This window comes from Ursus maritimus, unplaced genomic scaffold (assembly GCF_017311325.1).
Source record: "Ursus maritimus isolate PB19 unplaced genomic scaffold, ASM1731132v1 scaffold_15, whole genome shotgun sequence".
NCBI classification, from domain to species: domain Eukaryota; kingdom Metazoa; phylum Chordata; class Mammalia; order Carnivora; family Ursidae; genus Ursus; species Ursus maritimus.
The window spans coordinates 14,207,967-14,226,755 of record NW_024423897.1 but is presented as its reverse complement, the minus strand read 5'-3'; the positions used below and the strand labels follow the sequence as shown (position 1 = coordinate 14,226,755).

The 18,789-nt window shown below is 41.1% G+C and overlaps 1 long non-coding RNA gene across 4 annotated transcripts in view; it reads left to right on the top strand.

The window, feature by feature from the left end:
• LOC103664520 overlaps nucleotides 1-18,789 on the top strand; it is a 112,674-nt gene that overhangs the window by 18,242 nt on the left and 75,643 nt on the right. For 3 of the 4 annotated variants that reach the window (XR_569053.2, XR_005834833.1, XR_005834832.1), the window contains exon 2: nucleotides 17,811-17,897. This is a non-coding gene — a long non-coding RNA (uncharacterized LOC103664520). Of the gene's footprint in view, nucleotides 1-17,338; nucleotides 17,475-17,810; nucleotides 17,898-18,789 lie in introns of those variants that run through there. The other variant, XR_005834834.1, reaches the window with a different exon arrangement.

Below are 18,789 nucleotides of genomic sequence, written 5' to 3'. Positions count from 1 at the left end.
AATGAAACATCTCGGGGTGTGTGTCATAAGTAAAGGCACAGAGGTAAAACAAAACAAAATAAAAACATATAACACCCCTCCGCCAAAACATGTGGAGGAAAGAGTACCTAGGGCATTTCCAGCAGGTGTGGGAAAGAACCGTTTTCCTGCTAGATTCTTTGTCCGCTGGTACCGTCAGGATCCTGCCCTGTGAGAAATGCCCCCATTAAAAAAGAACTAAAATACTCCCCAAAACGCAGCAGCCACAAATACATATTTTTAATGATATTCAAATTTTCTGTATTTTTTAATGGGAGAGATAGGTGCATTTGTGCCACTGTGTGTGCCTTATTAAAATATTTTAGGACAATTTATCAATATGAATCAAGAACCCAAAACGTGTTCAGATTTTTTGACCTGGTAATTTCACTTTCAGGAAGTGATCCTTTTTTTTTTTCATGCGTGACTTTATTTTTTTTATAATAATTTTTTATTATGTTATGTTAGTCACCATACAGTATATCCTTAGTTTTTGATGTAAAGTTTGATGATTCATTAGTTGCGTATAACACCCAGTGCTCCATGCAATATGTGCCCTCCTTCTACCCATCACCGGCCTATCCCAATCCCCCACCCCCTCCCCTCTGTAGCCCTCAGTTTGTTTCCCAGAGTCCATAGTCTGTCATGGTTCATTCCCCCTTCTGTTTACCCCCACTTTCTTCTTCACTTTCTTCTCCTACCGATCTTCCTATTTCTTATATTCCATAAATGAGTGAAACCATATGATAATTGTCTTTCTCTGCTTGACTTATTTCACTTAGCATTATCTCCTCCAGTCCCATCCATGTTGCTGCAAATGTTGGAAAATTGTTCTTTCTGATGGCTGAGTAATATTCCATTGTATATATGGACCACATCTTCTTAATCCAGTCATCTGTTGAAGGGCATCTCGGCTTCAGGAAGTGATTCTAAGGAAAAAAAAATTAGGCTCTGGGAAAATTTAGTTTATGTGTTTTTTTTAAAGATTTATTTTATTATTTATTTGAGAGAGAGAGAGAGAGCGAGAGACTGTGAGTGTGCTGGGCAGAGGGAGAAGGAGAGAGAATCTTAAGCAGAATCTGTGCTGAGTGGGGAGCCCAAATCGGGGTTTGATCTCAAGACCCTGAGATCACAGCCCTGAGATCATGAACTGAGCTGAAACCAAGGACACTTAACCGACTGCATCACGTAGACACCCCTAGCTAACATGCTTTTTATATAGTGTTACAGAAACAGAGAGGGACTGTTCAATAATTTCCTAAGGTCTGGTGAATCTGTATGATAGAATACCATGTTACCATTAAAAAATGCAGCATGTTATTAAAAACCTGAGAAAAGCTTCAAGTTGAATGCAGACGTGAGGCACAAAGACTCTGGATTTACACTATTGGGGTTTAAACCTACTTTTACTATTTCCTAGCTGTATGACGTTGGACAAATTACGTAACTTCTCTGTGTCTAGGATTTTTCATCAGAAATGGGGATAAATAGTAATTGCTTTATGGCTTTGTTACATGTGCTTGCAAAATTCAGAGGACAATGACAAGTACGTGACAAATGCCTTATCTATGGTTGAGTGAAAGCTATAAGGGTGTGTTTCAGAAAAAAGGAAAGAAAAGTCTACGTGCAAGGAGAAAAGATAGAATTTATTTACTTATTCAACACATATTTTTTGAGTACTTCCTATGTACCAGGCTTGGAATACAACGGTGAATGAAAGAAACAGATATCTACATTAGGGGAGTTTATGGTTCAGAGAGGAAGACCTTGTAAGAATTGCTGGGTGTGCCTTTCAAAAATGCAGATGCTGGGACCCATCCACTTTCAGAAATCTGGCTTCTGCAGCTCCGGGGGGAGGCCCATGAATCTTCCTACTGTGAATGTTCCATGGATTTCTGCTGTGGCCTTGGGAGACTGTGCTGGTGGGTATACCACTAAGCAATGGTAGCAGGGATTATTAGGAGTGATCTTAGTTTTTTTCCTTGTGTTTTGCAAAGTTCAACACTAAGTAAGAATTTTTCTTATGATTAGAAAAAGGTAAACATTTTATATGTGAAAATATTCAGCAGCTATGCCCCCCCGTCTGCCTTTCCCCATGCTCAGTGCAGTCCTCATTTCTTCCACAATTACAGAAGCACATGGCACAGACTCCTGTTAGGAAAGGCTTCTGGGAAGGGATGGTGGGGCTGTGATTCCCCGTTACCTGCAGTATCATCAAGGGAAGGTGAAAAATATCTTGCCCAAAGCATCTACTGTTGTCTGAATGTGCTCCAGAGTGGCCTCTCCTGGGCATAGGGCCCTCTTTGAAGATGCATTTCATTTGCTTTCTTTTTCCTGCAAATTCTCCTGACCTTGAGATTTATTCAGTGGCTCTAGTAATTGGTGCAGTTTCCAGAGTCATTTGTATGGACACTGTGTAATGCAGAGGTGGGGGGAGAAATCTCCACAGTCATCATGTGCTTGTATCAGGTGAATTTATATTTTATGGCTTTTGGTCAGATTGATTTTTGTGAAGCACCCTGGGGTGTTTGCAAATATGAAAGTTCCTGTAGTGTTGGTAGCTTGTTTGCGTTTACAGGAAGAATAAAAAGAAGAAAAAAATCTGATCTTTCTGCCGACAAACTCCACTGTCCCCAAGAGTGTGGTAGGGAAGGAGATGAAGGGCTTCCAACAGGAGAGAAAATTAGAGTCAGGGAGATGAAATATTAGGGCTGATCCGCACCAGGAATCATGGGCAGGTGGGGGCTGCAAGTTTTCAATACTGGCTAGGTCTCACCGAAGAAACAAGTTAAGATCAACACAACTGCTATGATTCAAATCCCTGAACTCTCTCGTGAGTGAGCTCTGTGGTCCTGCCTTGAGTTCATTCTGGGGCATAACGTCTATTTTTGGCTGATCTTATTAATTACATAAGTATATAGAAGGCATACCTGCGAACTTGGTTATAAAATTTGAAAAACATATATTATTTGAAAAATGAAACCAAACCGAACAAGAATACCTAACTTCTTGCATCCGTTGGTTCTGATACCTGAAATACTTTCAGTGTGGCCTTTTGGCCAAGGTAGGCATAGTAAGTATGGAGTATGCATAGCAGTACTTCCTTGACTGAGCTCATGGCAGACATCACTAGTCAATTACCATACTCTCTGCTTGGGCCAGATGTCAGCACCAGTGCTGAAATATTCTCCCTTATAGTCTGGGGCGGAACATTCCATTTGGGTTGGTCTCAAGCAAAGGTAGAGTTGGTTGTTAAACTAACAGAAATCGTAAGACCTTTCTTACCCCACAACACTTTCCCCATTAAGCAACCTCAATGCCTGGATTTCCCACCATGATAGCTGTCGTTTTTGGATAAAGCAGAGTTGGCAAATACAAAGCATCTGCACTTATATTCTTACCGCAGTTCTTGACAGGTGGTAATTATAAATCACAACACTCACGGTGAGCTCAGGTGTGATCTTAGAATCTGTTTCAACACAGTGCTTATAGCTTTTACCAATAGATGGGATTTTGCATGGAACAGGAAAGGTCTTTGCTATCCCTGGGCTTCTGAGGGTGAGGAGGCAAGGCATCTGTCATTGAGTCCTGTTTGTGAGTTATTTCATCAGATCAGTGTCACCAGGGAATGGAGGGAGTAAGGGCAGCTATGAACTCTTCCGTTTGGTCTCTAAGACCCTTTATGGTTTGGCCTTAGTTTCTATCTTTAATTAAACAGCCTACATATGCTCCGATAAGCCTTCTCACTTGCTTCCATACATCTTGCCCTTTTCCTTTTTTGGGTCTCCGTTCACTGTTTCCCCCACTGGGAACACCCCCCCTCCTGTCCTTCCAATTCTTGCCATTATTTAAGCCCTAGCTCCTGCTCCCTCTCTTTTTGCTAAGTCTTTTCTAAATATCAGTAATGATTTCTCTGTGGTTTAAAGTCCCATGGCATTTACAATTCATTGACACCACTTGGCATCAAACATCTTCCCCCAAAATGTTTGTTCCTTTTTAATGTCTAGGTGTCCAAAATTTTTTAACTACTAGATGATAAACCTTTCCAGGAAGTCTGGGCCCTTGGCCTTCCTTTGCATTGAGTGTATATGTTGGGCAAGAACCATCTGTCCAGTGGTGGGGAGAGGGGGAGATGCTGATGGAAGGGAAATGGCCCCGTGTCATTTGTTCTGGGTTCTGTCTGTTTCTGTTTGAGGCCTTTTAAATAGGATTCAAAACATAGACTAGGATGTCGGTGGGTTTTTCTGAGAAGAGTTAATCCAGTATTGAGAGATATTTACAGGAGGGATCCAGAGGGTGTGAAGCAGCAAACCCCGAGAGTGGAACAGAGCGCTGAACTGAGTCTCACCGCCCTTTGGTTGTCCCTTTCTCGGTAGGAAGTAATGAAGATGTCCAGTCTCCAAAATCATTCATCTTCAGTCCTGCCATTGGGCAAGAACCACATTTAATCAAAGCAGGTAGCTTCACTGTGCCTGTGCCAGAAGGGACAAGCAGAGCTTCTCTTGAATATCTGAAATATTTCCCAGTAAGTTTAAAAAGATAAAGTTTCAGCATATCATTTCATAAAAATGATATAAATTTCATTGTTTGAAGCACAGAGAAGATAAATAACAGAAATAAGACCTAATACTTGCTCTCTGAGTTTTTTCTATGTATTTCCAAGTTACATAATGATGTTTTATTTGAAATGATTTTCCTTAATTACAATGTCAACATTTTTGTTTTACATTCATATTATATTCATAGCAAATCCACGAATTCATAAAAGTATTCAATGAAAAATTGGTGTGACTCACTGAGCATGTAAGTGATCATTCTGTTCATGGTACTGGATACTCTTTTTTTTTAAAATGATTTTTTATTATATTATGTTAGTCACCATACAGTACATCCCCAGTTTCCGATGTAAAGTTCGATGATTCATTAGTTGTGTATAACACCCAGTGCACCATGCAATACGTGCCCTCCTTACTACCCATCACCAGTCTATCCCATTCCCCCACCCCCCTCCCCTCTGAGGCCCTCAGTTTGTTTCTCATAGTCCATAGTCTCTCATGTTTCATTCCCCCTTCTGATTACCCCCCTTTCTTTATCCCTTTCTTCCCCTACCGATCTTCCTAGTTCTTATGTCCCATAGATGAGAGAAATCATATGATAGTTGTCTTTCTCTGCTTGACTTATTTCACTTAGCATTATCTCCTCCAGTGCCGTCCATGTTGCAGCAAATGTTGAGAACTCGTTCTTTCTGATAGCTGAGTAATATTCCATTGTATATATGGACCACAACTTCTTAATCCAGTCGTCTGTTGAAGGGCATCTCGGCTCCTTCCACGATTTAGCTATTGTGGACATTGCTGCTATGAACATTGGGGTGCATATGGCCCTTCTCTTCACTACGTCTGTATCTTTGGGGTAAACACCCAGTAGTGCAATGGCTGGATCATAGGGTAGCTCAATTTTTAACATTTTAAGGGACCTCCACACTGTTTTCCAGAGTGGCTGTACCAACTTGCATTCCCACCAACAGTGTGGGAGGGATCCCCTTTCTCCACATCCTCTCCAACAATTGTTGTTTCTTGCCTTGTCTATTTTTGCCATTCTAACTGGCGTAAGGTGGTATCTCAGTGTGGTTTTGATTTGAATTTCCTTGATGGCTAATGATTTTGAACATTTTTTCATGTGTCTGTTAGCCATTTGTATGTCTTCATTGGAAAAGTGTCTGTTCATATCTTCTGCCCATTTTTTGATTTGTTTATTTGTTTCTCGTGTATTGAGTTTGAGAAGTTCTTTGTAGATCTTGGATACCAGTCCTTTATCTGTAGTGTCATTTGCAAATATCTTCTCCCATTCCGTGGGCTGCCTCTTAGTTTTTCTGACTGTTTCCTTGGCTGTGCAGAAACTTTTAATCTTGATGAAGTCCCATAAATTCATTGTATCTTTTGTTTCTCTTGCCTTTGGGGATGTGTCATGAAAAAGGTTGCTTTGGCCGATGTCGTAGAGGTTGCTGCCTATGTTCTCCTCTAGAATTTTGATGGATTCCTGTCTCACATCGAGGTCTTTCATCCATTTGGAGTTTATTTTTGTGTATGGTGTGAGAGAGTGGTCAAGTTTCATTCTTTTGCATGTAGCTGTCCAATTTTCCCAGCACCATTTATTGAAGAGACTGTCTTTTTCCCACCGGATGTTTTTTCCTGCTTTATCAAATATTAGTTGCCCAAAGAGCCGAGGGTCCATTTCTGGGCTCTCTATTCTGTTCCATTGGTCTATGTGTCTGTTTTTGTGCCAGTACCATGCTGTCTTTGTGATCACAGCTTTGTAGTACAGCTCGAAATCCGGCATTGTGATGCCCCCAGCTTTGTTTTTCCTTTTCAACAGTTCCTTGGAGATTCGGGGCCTTTTCTGTTTCCATACAAATTTAAGGACTATTTGTTCCAGTTCTTTGAAAAATGTCCTCGGTATTTTGATCGGGATAGCATTGAAAGTGTAGATTGCTCTGGGTAGCATGGACATTTTAACTATGTTAATTCTTCCAATCCATGAGCATGGAATATCTTTCCATCTTTTTATGTCTTCCTCAATGTCTTTCAAGAGTGATTTATAGTTTCTAGAATATAGGTCCTTTACGTCTCTGGTTAAGTTAATTCCAAGGTAACGTATGGTTTTTGGTGCTATTGTAAATGGGATGGATTCCCTAATTTCTCTTTCTTCGGTCTCGTTATTCGTGTATAGAAATGCAACTGATTTCTGAGCATTGATTTTGTATCCCGCCACGTTACTGAATTGCTCTATAACTTCTAATAGTTTGGGAGTGGCTTCTTTTGGGTTTTCCATATAGAGTATCATGTCATCTGCAAAGAGAGACATTTTGACTTCTTCTTTGCCAATTTGAATACCTTTGATCCCTTTTTGTCGTCTGATTGCTGTTGCAAGGACTTCTAGTACTATGTTGAATAATAGTGGCGAGAGTGGGCATCCTTGTCGAGTTCCTGATCTTAAGGGAAAGGCTTCCAGCTTTTCCCCATTGAGAATAATATTTGCAGTAGGCTTTTCATAGATGGCTTTTATGAGATTGAGAAATGTACCTTCTATTCCTACACTCTGAAGGGTTTTAATCAGGAAAGGATGCTGTATTTTGTCAAATGCTTTTTCGGCATCGATTGAGAGGATCATATGGTTCCTGAGTCTTTTCTTGTTGATATGATGTATCACGCTGATTGATTTGCGAATATTGAACCACGCTTGCATCCCAGGTATGAATCCCACTTGATCGTGATGGATAATCCTTTTAATGTACTGTTGGATTCTATTAGCAAGTATCTTGTTGAGGATTTTGGCGTCCATATTCATTAGGGAAATCGGTCTGTAATTCTCCTTTTTGAGGGGGTCTTTGCCTGGTTTGGGGATCAAGGTAATATTGGCCTCATAGAATGAGTTTGGTAGCTTTCCTTCTGTTTCTATTTTTTGAAATAGCTTTAGGAGAATAGGTATTATTTCTTCTTTGAATGTTTGGTAGAATTCCCCAGGAAAACCGTCCGGGCCTGGAGTTTTGTTATTTGGAAGGTTGTTTATCACTGACTCAATTTCTTCATAATTAATTGGCCTGTTTAAGGAATCAATTTCTTCCGGTTTCAATCTTGGTAGTTTATAGGTTTCCAGGAAGGATTCCATCTCTTCCAGATTGCTTAGTTTATTGGCATATAGCTGTTGATAAAAATTTCTAATAATCCTTCCAATTTCAATGGTGTTCGTCGTGACCTCTCCTTTTTCATTCATAATTTTAATAATCTGGGTCCTTTCTCTTTTCTTTTGGATAAGTCTTGCCAGTGGTCTGTCAATTTTATTGATTCTCTCAAAGAACCAGCTTCTAGTCCTGTTGATCTGCTCTACTGTACTTCTGGTTTCTGCTTGATTGATTTCAGCTCTAATTTTGGTCAACTGCTTCCTCGTGCGTGGATTAGGCCTGTCCCTCTGTTGCTGTTCCAGCTTCTTGAGGTGAGAATATAAAAACTGCATTTTAGATTTTTCTATTCTTTTGAGTGAGGCTTGGATGGCTATGTATTTCCCCCTTAGGACTGCCTTTGCAGTATCCCATAGGTTTTGGACTGTTGTATTTTCATTCTCATTGGTCTCCATAAATTGTTTAATTTGATTTTTGATTTCCTGGTTTATCGAGTCATTCCTGAGCAGGATGGTTCTTAGTCTCCAAGTGTTTGAGTTTCTTCCAAATTTTTCCTTGTGGTTGAGTTCCAATTTCAGAGCGTTGTGGTCTGAGAATATGCAGGGGATAATTTCAATCTTTTGGTATCGGTTGAGACCTGTTTTGTGTCCCAGAACATGGTCTATTCTTGAGAATGTTCCATGGGCATTAGAATAGAATGAGTATTCTTTGGTTCTGGGGTGTAGTGTTCTATATATATCTATGAGGTCCAACTCGTCGAGTATGGCATTCAAAGCCTTTGATTCTTTGCTTAGTTTTTGCCAGGGTGTTCTGTCTATTTCTGAGAGTGGAGTGTTGAGGTCCCCTACTATTAATGTATTTTTATTTATATGTCTCTTTATTCTGGTTAAGAGTTGGCTTGTGTATCTTGCTGCTCCCCTGTTGGGGGCATATATATTTATAATTGTCATATCCACTTGTTGAATACTTCCCTTAAGAATAATATAGTGCCCTTCTGCATCTCTAACTATAGTCTGTAGTTTAAAATCCAATTTATCTGATATGAGAATTGCTACCCCAGCTTTCTTTTGAGGTCCATTTGCGTGAAAGATGGTACTCCATCCCCTTACTCTCAGTCTGAATGCATCTTTGGGTTCGAAATGAGTCTCTTGTAGACAGCAAATGGATGGGTCATTTCTTTTTATCCAATCTGCAACCCTGTGGCGTTTTATGGGATGGTTCAAACCATTTACATTAAGACTGATTACTGAGAGATATGATTTTAATGTTGCCATGTTGCCAGTAAAGTCTTTGTTTGTATTGGCTGTGACTTTCTGTTCTGTATCACTCTTGGGGCCTTTTTACTTTTATAGAACCCCCCGTAATATCTCCTGTAGGGCTGGTTTCGTGGTTACAAAATTGGTTAGTGACTGGCGATTCTGAAATGTCTTTATTTCTCCATCAATTCTGAATGACAGCCTTGCTGGATAAAGGATCCTTGGCTGCATGTTTTTCTCTGAAAGAGCTTTAAATATGCTCCCCCAACCCTTTCTCTCATTCCAGGTCTGTGTAGACAGGTCTGACGTAATTCTGATGCTTTTGCCTTGGTACGTGAGAAATTTCTTTGCCCTGGCCGCTTTCAATACTGTATCCTTGCATCTAATATTTGCGAATTGCACTATGACGTGACGTGGCGTAGGTTTGTCGTGGTTGAGCTTGGGAGGGGTCCTCTCTGCCTCTTGGACACGAATGTTTGTTTCCCTTGCTAGATTAGGGAAGTTTTCAGCTACAATTTGTTCAAATATCTCTTCTAGACCTCTGTTTTTCTCCACCCCCTCGGGGATGCCGATGATTCTAACATTGGATCGTTTCATTGAGTCAGTAATCTCCCGTAACCTACATTCGTGGGCGTGGATTTTTTTAAGACCATCTTCTATTTTCATTTTTTCCTCTATTAACCCATCCTCCAATTCACTAACCCGTTCCTCTGCTTCTGCGACCCTGGCCGTCAGAGCCTCTAGTTTTGCCTGCATTTGGCTCATAGAATTTTTAATTTCTGTCAGATTCGCTCTCATTTCTGTCCTTAGGGATTCTATATTCTCAGTAACCTTTTCGTTAATAGTTTTTTCAATTCTACTCATCATTTTGACCATCGTTACTCTGAATTCCATTTCTGATAATTTGGTTACATCCATATCCATTATTTCTGTGGCAGAGGCCACAGACTCACTGTCTTTTCTTTGCTGGGGGGGGGCTTCTCCTTCTTGTCATTCTGATGAAGAGAGGTTGCGGGGTTTCCAGAGCCCAAATTATTGACTGGGTCCCAGGCCGTGCCCCTTGTTTTATAGGGATCTTAGGGATGTGGGCTTCTTCTTTAAAGATTTTATTTATTTATTTATGTGGCAGCCAACCAGCGAGAGAGGGAACAGAATTATGTGGCAGCCAACCAGCGAGATAGGGAACAGAAGCAGGGGAGTGGGAGAGGAAGAAGCAGGCTCCCAGCGGAGGAGCCCGATGAGGGACTCCCTTCCAGAACGCCGGGATCATGCACTGAGCCGAAGACAGGTGCTTAATGACTGCGCCACCCAGGTGCCCCGGGATGTGGGCTTCTCGATTTTTCAGGCTGCCTTCTGTGTTCTGGGGGAGGGCTGCCGCGCCGATACTCAGGCAGCCCTTTTGGGTAGAGTCTCGGCGTCCCCTGCGGGGGATGGGGATGGGCACTCCTGAGCCGGTATTTCCAGGCTTTTGTTCTCTGGCGGCTTTCCCTGGCGGTTTGCTGTGCCTCTTCTGAGAGTCAGAGCAGCAGCGGCCGAATTTCGGCCTCTGTCTCAGAACAGAGGATTGCGGCCCGTTCTCCACTGATGTTCTGGCCACAACTCTGTTACTGTTGGTGCTGCTCAACCCTGCAGCTCCCGGGATGTGCGCCCACACCCGGCGTCCCAGCCCTCACTTCCAGGGCCGCGCGTCTCTGTCCTTTGTGTTTCTAACTTGCCGCCAGCCGCCAGCCGCCCCTGGCCGCTCCGGATCTCCGGTCTCAGTCTGGATCCAGTGAGCGCACCGGATTCGGGGTTCAGCGAGATGCCTGGTGGCGCGCACACCGGCTCACGTCAGTCTGCTGTTTTGCGGTGCCCGACCCGCGACCCTCCCGCTCCCCGTGCAAGTGGCTACCACTTCCCGGCCGCCAACGCGGCGGCTCCCTCCCCCTTCCGTTTATCTTCCGATATCTGTGCACAGTTTCATGGCTCCCCGCTTCGTACCTCAATACTCAGCGCTGGAGATGTTCATTTGTAGAGATCCAGATGCATCTTCCTGCGTCTCAGGCTGGTTCCGTGGATGTTCAGGCTGGTCTGGTAGATATCCAGCTCGACTCAGGGGACCGGCTGAAAAAGGGGTCCCCTACTCCTCCGCCATCTTAACTTTCCATGGTACTGGATACTCTGACATGTTATTAAGAACAGAAAGTTCAGGGACACCTGGGCGGCTCAGTTGGTTAAGCGTCTGCCTTGGGCTCAGGTCATGATCCCAGGGAACTCTCTGCCCCTCCCTCCTGCTCTATCTCTCTCTCTGTCTCTCAAATAAATAAATAAAATCTTAAAAAAAAAAAAAAAAGAACAGAAAGTTCAGTGGAGAAAATGAAACCCAAAGAGCGAGGGACGTGATAATACAACTTGAAAAACAGCTTAAATTTTCTTCCATGTCCTAGCATGCACATATCCTATTTCCATAGCTAGTTGGTAAATTCCTTGGTATTGGAGATCCAGATTCTAGCCCAGGATGTCTATCTCTGATTAGCTGTGTGACCTCGGACTAACAATTAGACTCTGAGGTCCCATAGTCCTTATCTGGGAGAAGAAAGGGTTGGATGAACTATGGTTTTCAAACTGTGCTCTTTGGTACTCCAGGGTTCCCTGTGGAGGGCAAGAGGGCAGCTCTCCATTTACCAAACCCTCCCAGTAGAACAGCTCTGTTTTTAATTACTTTTTAAATTACTTTTTTTTCTTTGTGTAATAATTAAGATTTGATTTGGAGGAAATGGACTGGATGATATCCAAGTTATTGTTCAGCTTTAAGAAATTCAAATTCTACGTTTAATTTTTTATTTCCAAGGGCCAGTTTAGTGAACGCAAAAGGGTTTAATATATTTCGTTGGCTCAAAATAAAAGGAAAAATTTTGTGAATAATGAGCTATCCATTATATGCTAAATGCTTCACAATTATTATTTCACTGGCAATGGCCCTATGAAGGTAGGTTCTGCTATAATCCTTACAGAGAAACTAAGGTTTTTAAGCAGCTTGGATAGGGCACATTATCAGTAAGTGGAACTATGTTGATATTTTAAAGTTGTGTACAAAGTAGTCATATTTGGAAAACTGTATACAATTATAGTTTCCCCTTAGATCTCTAGTCCCCTCCATCCAAAAATTCATAACCCCCCTGAATCAAAGTTTTAAATAGTCTGAGGAGAACAGTAGAAAATTATTTCCCTGGATTTGAGCTCTTGATGCTGCCTTGAGCATTTAGCCCAGAGAGGCAGAGGCTAGATGAGCCATCCTAGTGAGGTTAATTTCCAAGTTTCTCATTCTGCTTTCTCATACAGTAATGGCTGAGGTACCTCTTGTGTCAAAGGCCAGCGTTCTGAAGTGATTTTTGTCTTCAGCACCCAGGTGACACTTGCCCTCTAATACCCACCCTTCTGGAAGCAGAGATAAGTCGTACTCCCTAGGTGGTTTGAGGTGGGGATTATGGCGCTAGGTGCAGAAGCTAGGTCGAAGGCATTGTGCTCTCCCCTCTGTGTCAGAGCATTTTACTAGTGTTTCCGACATATCCTCTGTAAGTAGCAGGAGGCAAACAAGACGGCACCTGGGGTTTCCAGGAGCCTTGGAAAACAACTTTGCTTATGTCCTTGTAGGAATCAGTGTGGTAATTTCTTGGGGTATATACACAGGAGTAGGATTGGGGAGTGGCCGGGTAAGCTACACTGAGAAACCCTCTAGTTCACGTCATCCTCTCCCTGTCTCTACACCAGTGGTTGCAAGCACTTTGGGGGCCTGTGTTCCACTGATAATCTAATGGAAGGTGCAGACCTTTTCTCTGAAAAACCTCATGGATGCACAAAATTTTGCACACAAGCTCAGTGGATGCTAGACCATCTAAAGACTTATGTGACAATCATTTGTTTACATACTCATTGATTCATTTACTTGCTCCCTTATTCACTTGTTGATTCATTTACTGCTAACCGCCACCATCTCAGTGCTGCGTTAGATATGGGAGACTTTTGAACAATGGTCCCTGCCCTCAAGGAGCCTATAGTCCAAGTTTATATATGGTAAATGGATCATCTGTGATGGTAAATTTTTAAAAAGTTTTTATTTAAATTCCAGTTAGTTAACATACAGTGTAATATTAGTTTCAGGTGTAGAATTTAGTGATTCAACATTTCCATACATCACCTGGTGCTCATCCCAAGTGCCCTCCTTCATCCCCACCACTTATTTCTCCGATCCCACTACCCTCCTCCCTTCTGGTAGCCATCAGTTCGTTCTGTTAGTTAAGAGTCTGTTTCTTGGTTTACTTCTCTCTCTCTTTTTTCCCCTTTGCTCATTTGTTTGGTTTCTTAAATTCCACATATGAGTGAAATCATACGGTATTTGTCTTTCTCTGAATGGCTTGTTTCACTTAGTATTATACTCTCTAACTCCATCCACATCATTGCAAATGGCAAGATTTCATTCTTTTTGATTGCTGAGTAATATTCCATTATATATATGCCCCATCTTCTTTATCCATTCATCGGTCGATGGACACATGGGCTTTTTCCATAATTTGGCTATTGTAGATAATGCTGTAATAAACATTGGGGTACATGTATCCCTTTGAATTAGTATTTTTGTATTCTTCGGGTAAATACCTAATAGTGTGATTGCTGGATCATAGGTAGTTTTATTTTTAACTTTTTTTTTTTTTTAAAGATTTTATTTATTCATTTGACAGAGATAGAGACAGCCAGAGAGAGAGGGAACACAAGCAGAGGGAGTGGGAGAGGAAGAAGCAGGCTCATAGCGGAAGAGCCTGAGGTGGGGCTCGATCCCATAACGCCGGGATCACGCCCTAAGCCGAAGGCAGACGCTTAACCGCTGTGCCACCCAGGCGCCCCTATTTTTAACTTTTTGAGGAACCTCCGTATGGAGAGACTGCAGCAATTTGCATTCCCACCAGTACTGCAAGAGGGTTCTTCTTTCTCCCCATCCTCGCCAACATCTGTTGTTTCTTTCTTTTTTTTTTTTTTAAAGATTTTATTTATTTGACAGGATAGAGACAGCCAGCGAGAGAGGGAACACAAGCAGGCGGAGTGGGAGAGGAAGAAGCAGGCTCATAGTGGAGGAGCCTGATGTGGGGCTCGATCCCATAGCGCCGGGAACACGCCCTGAGCCGAAGGCAGACGCTTAACCGCTGTGCCACCCAGACGCCCCACATCTGTTGTTTCTTGTGTTGTTGATTTTCCAACAGGTGTGAGGTGATACCTTATTGGATTTTTTTTTAAAGATTTTATTTATTTATTTGACACACAGAGAGTACAAGCAGGGGAAGCAACAGGCAGAGGCAAAGGGAGGAGCAGACTTCCTGTTGAGCAGGGAGCCTGATGTGGGGCTCGATCCCAGGACCCTGGGATCATGACTTGAGCCGAAGGCAGATACTTAATGTTTGCCTGATGATAAGGAATGCTGAGCATCTTTTTATGTGCCTGTTGGCTATCTGGATGTCTTCTTTGGAAAAATGTCTATTTATGTCTTCTGCCCATGTTTTGATTGGATTATTCATTTTTTGGGTGTTGAGTTTTATGTTTTTAAAATATATTTTGGATACTAACCTTGTATCAGATGTATCATTTGCAAATATCTTCTCCCATTCCTTAGGCTGCCTTTTAGTCTTGTTGATTGTTTCCTTCACTGTGAAAAAGCTTTTTATTTTGATGTAGTCCAAGTACTTTATTTTTGTTTTTGTTTCCCTTGCCTCAGGAGACATTTCTAGAAAGAAGTTGCTATGACTGTTGTCAAGGAATTTACTGCCTGTGTTCTCTTTTAGGATTTTTATGGTTTCAGGTCTCATATTAGGTCTTTAATCCATTTTGAGTTTATTTTTTGTACAGTGTAAGAAAGTGGTCCAGTTTCAATCTTTTGCATGTTGCTGTCTAGTTTTCCCAGCACTATTTGTTGAAGAGACTCTCTTTTTCCCATTGTGTAGTCTTTCCTGATTTGCCAAAGATTAATTGACCATATAATTGTGAGTCTATTTTTGGGTTTTCTATTCTGTTCCATTGATCTGTGCGTCTATTTTTGTGCCAGTACCATACTGTTTTGATTGTCACAGCTTTGTAATATAACTTGAGGTCTGGAGTTGGGATGTCTCCAGTCTTTTGTGATTCCACACAAATTTTAGGATTGTTTGTTCTAGCTCTGTAAGAAATGCTATTGATATTTTATAGGGATTGCACTAAATGTGTAGATTGCTTTGGGTAATATAGACATTTTAACAATGTTTATTCTTCCAATCCATGAGCATAGAATGTCTTTCCATTTCTTTGTGTCATCGTCACTTTCTGTCGTCAGTGTTTTTGGAGCACAGGTCTTTTACCTTCTTGGGTAGGCTTATTCCTAGGTATCTGATTGTAAATGGATTGTTCCTTAATTTCTCTTTCTGCTGCTTCATTATTGGTGTATAGAAATGTAACAGATTTCTGTGCACTGATTTTGTATCCCGTGACTTTACTGAGTTCATTTATCAGTTCTAACGGTTTTATGGTGGTCTTTTGGTTTTTTTATATATAGTATCATGTCATCTGCAAATAGTGAAAGTTTGACTTTGTCCTCGCTGATTTGGATATCTTTTTATTTCATTTTTATTTTCTGACTGCTGTGGCTAGGACTTCCAGTACTATGTTGAATAAAAGTGATGAGAGTAGACATGTGATTGTAAATTTTATTTGTCCATTTGCTTGGGATAAGGGATGCCCAGATGGCTGGTGAAACATTATTTCTGAGTGTGTCTGTGAGGATGTTTCTGGAAGAGAGTAGCATTTGAATTGGTAGAATGAGTAAAGAAGTCCTTCCTTACCAATGTGGGTAGGCATCATTCTTTCCACTAAGGACCTGAGTAGTACAAAAGGTGGGAGGGAAGGGTAAATTTGTTCTCTTTGCTGGAGTTGGGACATCCATCTTCTCCTGCCCTCATACATCAGCATTCCTGGTTCTCAAGTCTTTAGACTGGACTGGGACTTATACCATTGGTTCCACTTGTTCAGCTTAGTCTGAATTACATTGCTGGCCTTCTTGGTTTTCCAGCTTCCATTTTTTTATTGTGGGAAAATATATACAACATACAGTTCATCATTTTAACTATTTTTAAGTGCACAGTTCAGTGATATGAAGTATGTTCACAATGTTGTGTGAGTATGCCACTATCCATTTCCACAACTTTTTTTATCACCCCAAACAGGAACTCTACTTATTAAATCCCCTCCCCCACTCCCATGTCACCTCCACCCCCAGCTCCTGGTAGCCTTTCTTCTACTTTCTGCCTCTATGAATTTGCCTATTCTAGGGACCTCAAATAAGTTGTATCCTGCATTATTTGTCCTTTTGTGTTGACTTACTTCAGTTAGCATAATGTTTTGAGGTTCATCCATGTTGTAGCATGTATCGGAAGTCCATTCCTTCTCATGGTCAAATAATCTATTGTACATATAGACCACATTTTGTTTTGTTCTTCCATTGATGGGCACTTGGGTCATTTCCACCTTTTGGCTATTGTGAATAATGCTGCTGTGAACATTGATGTATAAGTATCTGTTTGAGTTCCTGCAGCTCTTTTGGGTATATCTCTAGGAGTAGAATTGCTGGATCATATGATAGCTTTATGTTTAACTTTTTGAGGATATATACATTTTTCTCAGCAGAAATTTTTGAAAGGATTTTCAAATTGTGCTTTGTAAATTACTTGGCTACTTATTATTTAATTTATCATTGGTTATTTTAATTTTAATTATATAATATTACCTTTTATTTTGGTAATCATCTAGCACAGTGGTTCTCATATTTGAACATATATCAGAATCACTTGAAGGGCTTGTGCAAGCAGATAATTGGGCGCCACCCTCAGAGTTTCTGATTCAGTAGGTTTGAGGTGAAGCCTACAAGTCTTCATTTCTAGCAAGTTCTCAGGTGAGTCTGATGACGCTGTTCTGGAGGCCACATTTTGAGAGCCACTGATGACACATACTTGGGAATTCTTGAGGTGAGAATATAACCTACCATTTGTTTTCAAATGTCATAAAAATTTTATGAATACCAAATCTAATAATTACTGAAGTTGATAGCATATTATGTTTTGTAGATAAACTTTTATTCATTGCAACTTTTCAGTTTTGTTTTTATATTTTGTAATCAACAATTTTTTTCAGGTGTCTAACATTTATAGGCCTCCGAAAAAATTATAGGACTTACTTATTGTGCCCAAAGCATTTTTTTTAAAGATTTTATTTATTTATTTGACAGAGAGACAGCGAGAGAGGGAGCACAAGCAAGGGGAATGGGAGAGGGAGAAGCAGGCTTCCCACCGAGCAGGGAGCCCGATGCGGGGCCTGATCCCAGGACCCCAGGATCATGACCTGAGCCAAAGGCAGATGCTTAACAGCTGAGCCACCCAGGCACCCCTATTGTGCCCAAAGCATTGATGGAGAGAATTGCTTTGCCCAACACCTATAGATTTGCATTATTATTATTATTTTTTAAAAGACTGGTAAGTATCTCATTGTGCAGATGCACCATAATTTAATTAATCACACCTAATCAATAAAGTATAAATTGTTTGCATTGTTTTCCTTCTATAAGCAAAGCTTCAGTGAACACCTCTACACCAGGGGTTCACGCTTCTGGCTGAATGTTAAAATCACCTGTAGAGCTTTTCTATTCTTATAGTTGGACCTACTACCACAGGTTCTGATTTTATGGGTCTGAGCGCTGCCTAGGCATGATAATTTTTTTAAAAGGTCCTCAGGTGATTCTAATGTGCAGCCAGGGTTGAGAAACATTGCTGTACATGTACCTTTGACCATTTGTGCTATGTCTTTTCTAGGCCAGGACATTCCCTTGAGATCTGATGCTAACCCAGAAGATGACCCATCATTATCTTTATAAAAAATGATGTTGAAATAATTCTCTGGTAAGTCAAAACATGCTATGCTGTTACAACATTGGCAGTGGCAAAAACTGTCTTACTCGTTCTCCTCTGCTCTAAAATGTGCATATGCACACCCTTCCCCAGCACAGATGCTTGTCTTTTAATTGCCAGGGAGGAGGGGAAAAGAGCATTAAAAAGACAAGCTTCACTGAAGGGATAAGGATGGTAGCTCATTCCTTATCCTTAATAGAGTCTCAGCATTAGTTGTTTTCATTATTTAAACTCTAGCTTTGAAGAAATAGCTCAGAAACATTAGGACAGATTAATAAGTAAAAAGAAAAATACATAAGCGTCTATTTTCTATTTAATGAAGAATAATGAGAATCAAGTCTAATCATCTTAATCAACAGCAGTGTTCAAGTACAAATGTTACATTTTGGGTTGGGGAAGATGAATGCCTAGCAACAGATGCAGAGATTTTGTCCCTGTTGTATGTATTTGGAGGCAGATGTGACTCAATGAACCAAGACAAAAAAGCAAGGGGAGTGTCCAAAATATATGATAGCTGGTGTGGCATGGGGACTGGTGCTGGCTGGGACTCAGCTCCGGTCTGTTTTGACCGAAACCCAGCCCTCCAAATACATTTGGTGTAGGAGTATTAAGATTCTCCTGCTCTCACAAAGCTACCCCACTTGCCTATCACATTGCCTGGGATTTCACCACTCACCTGAGTAAAAATTTTATCTTCTTTGGAAGGTAAATACAGATACCTTTTAAAGGAGCGTATATATATATATGTGCATGAGACCTTAGTCTCTTAATAGCCATTTCCCTTAGTATTGACTGCTTTGCAGGTTATAACATTAGCAGATTTCCTGTTGGAAGTGTTCCCTGATGGATAGGACACAGGATAGGGCAGTCTTGATGGGGAGAG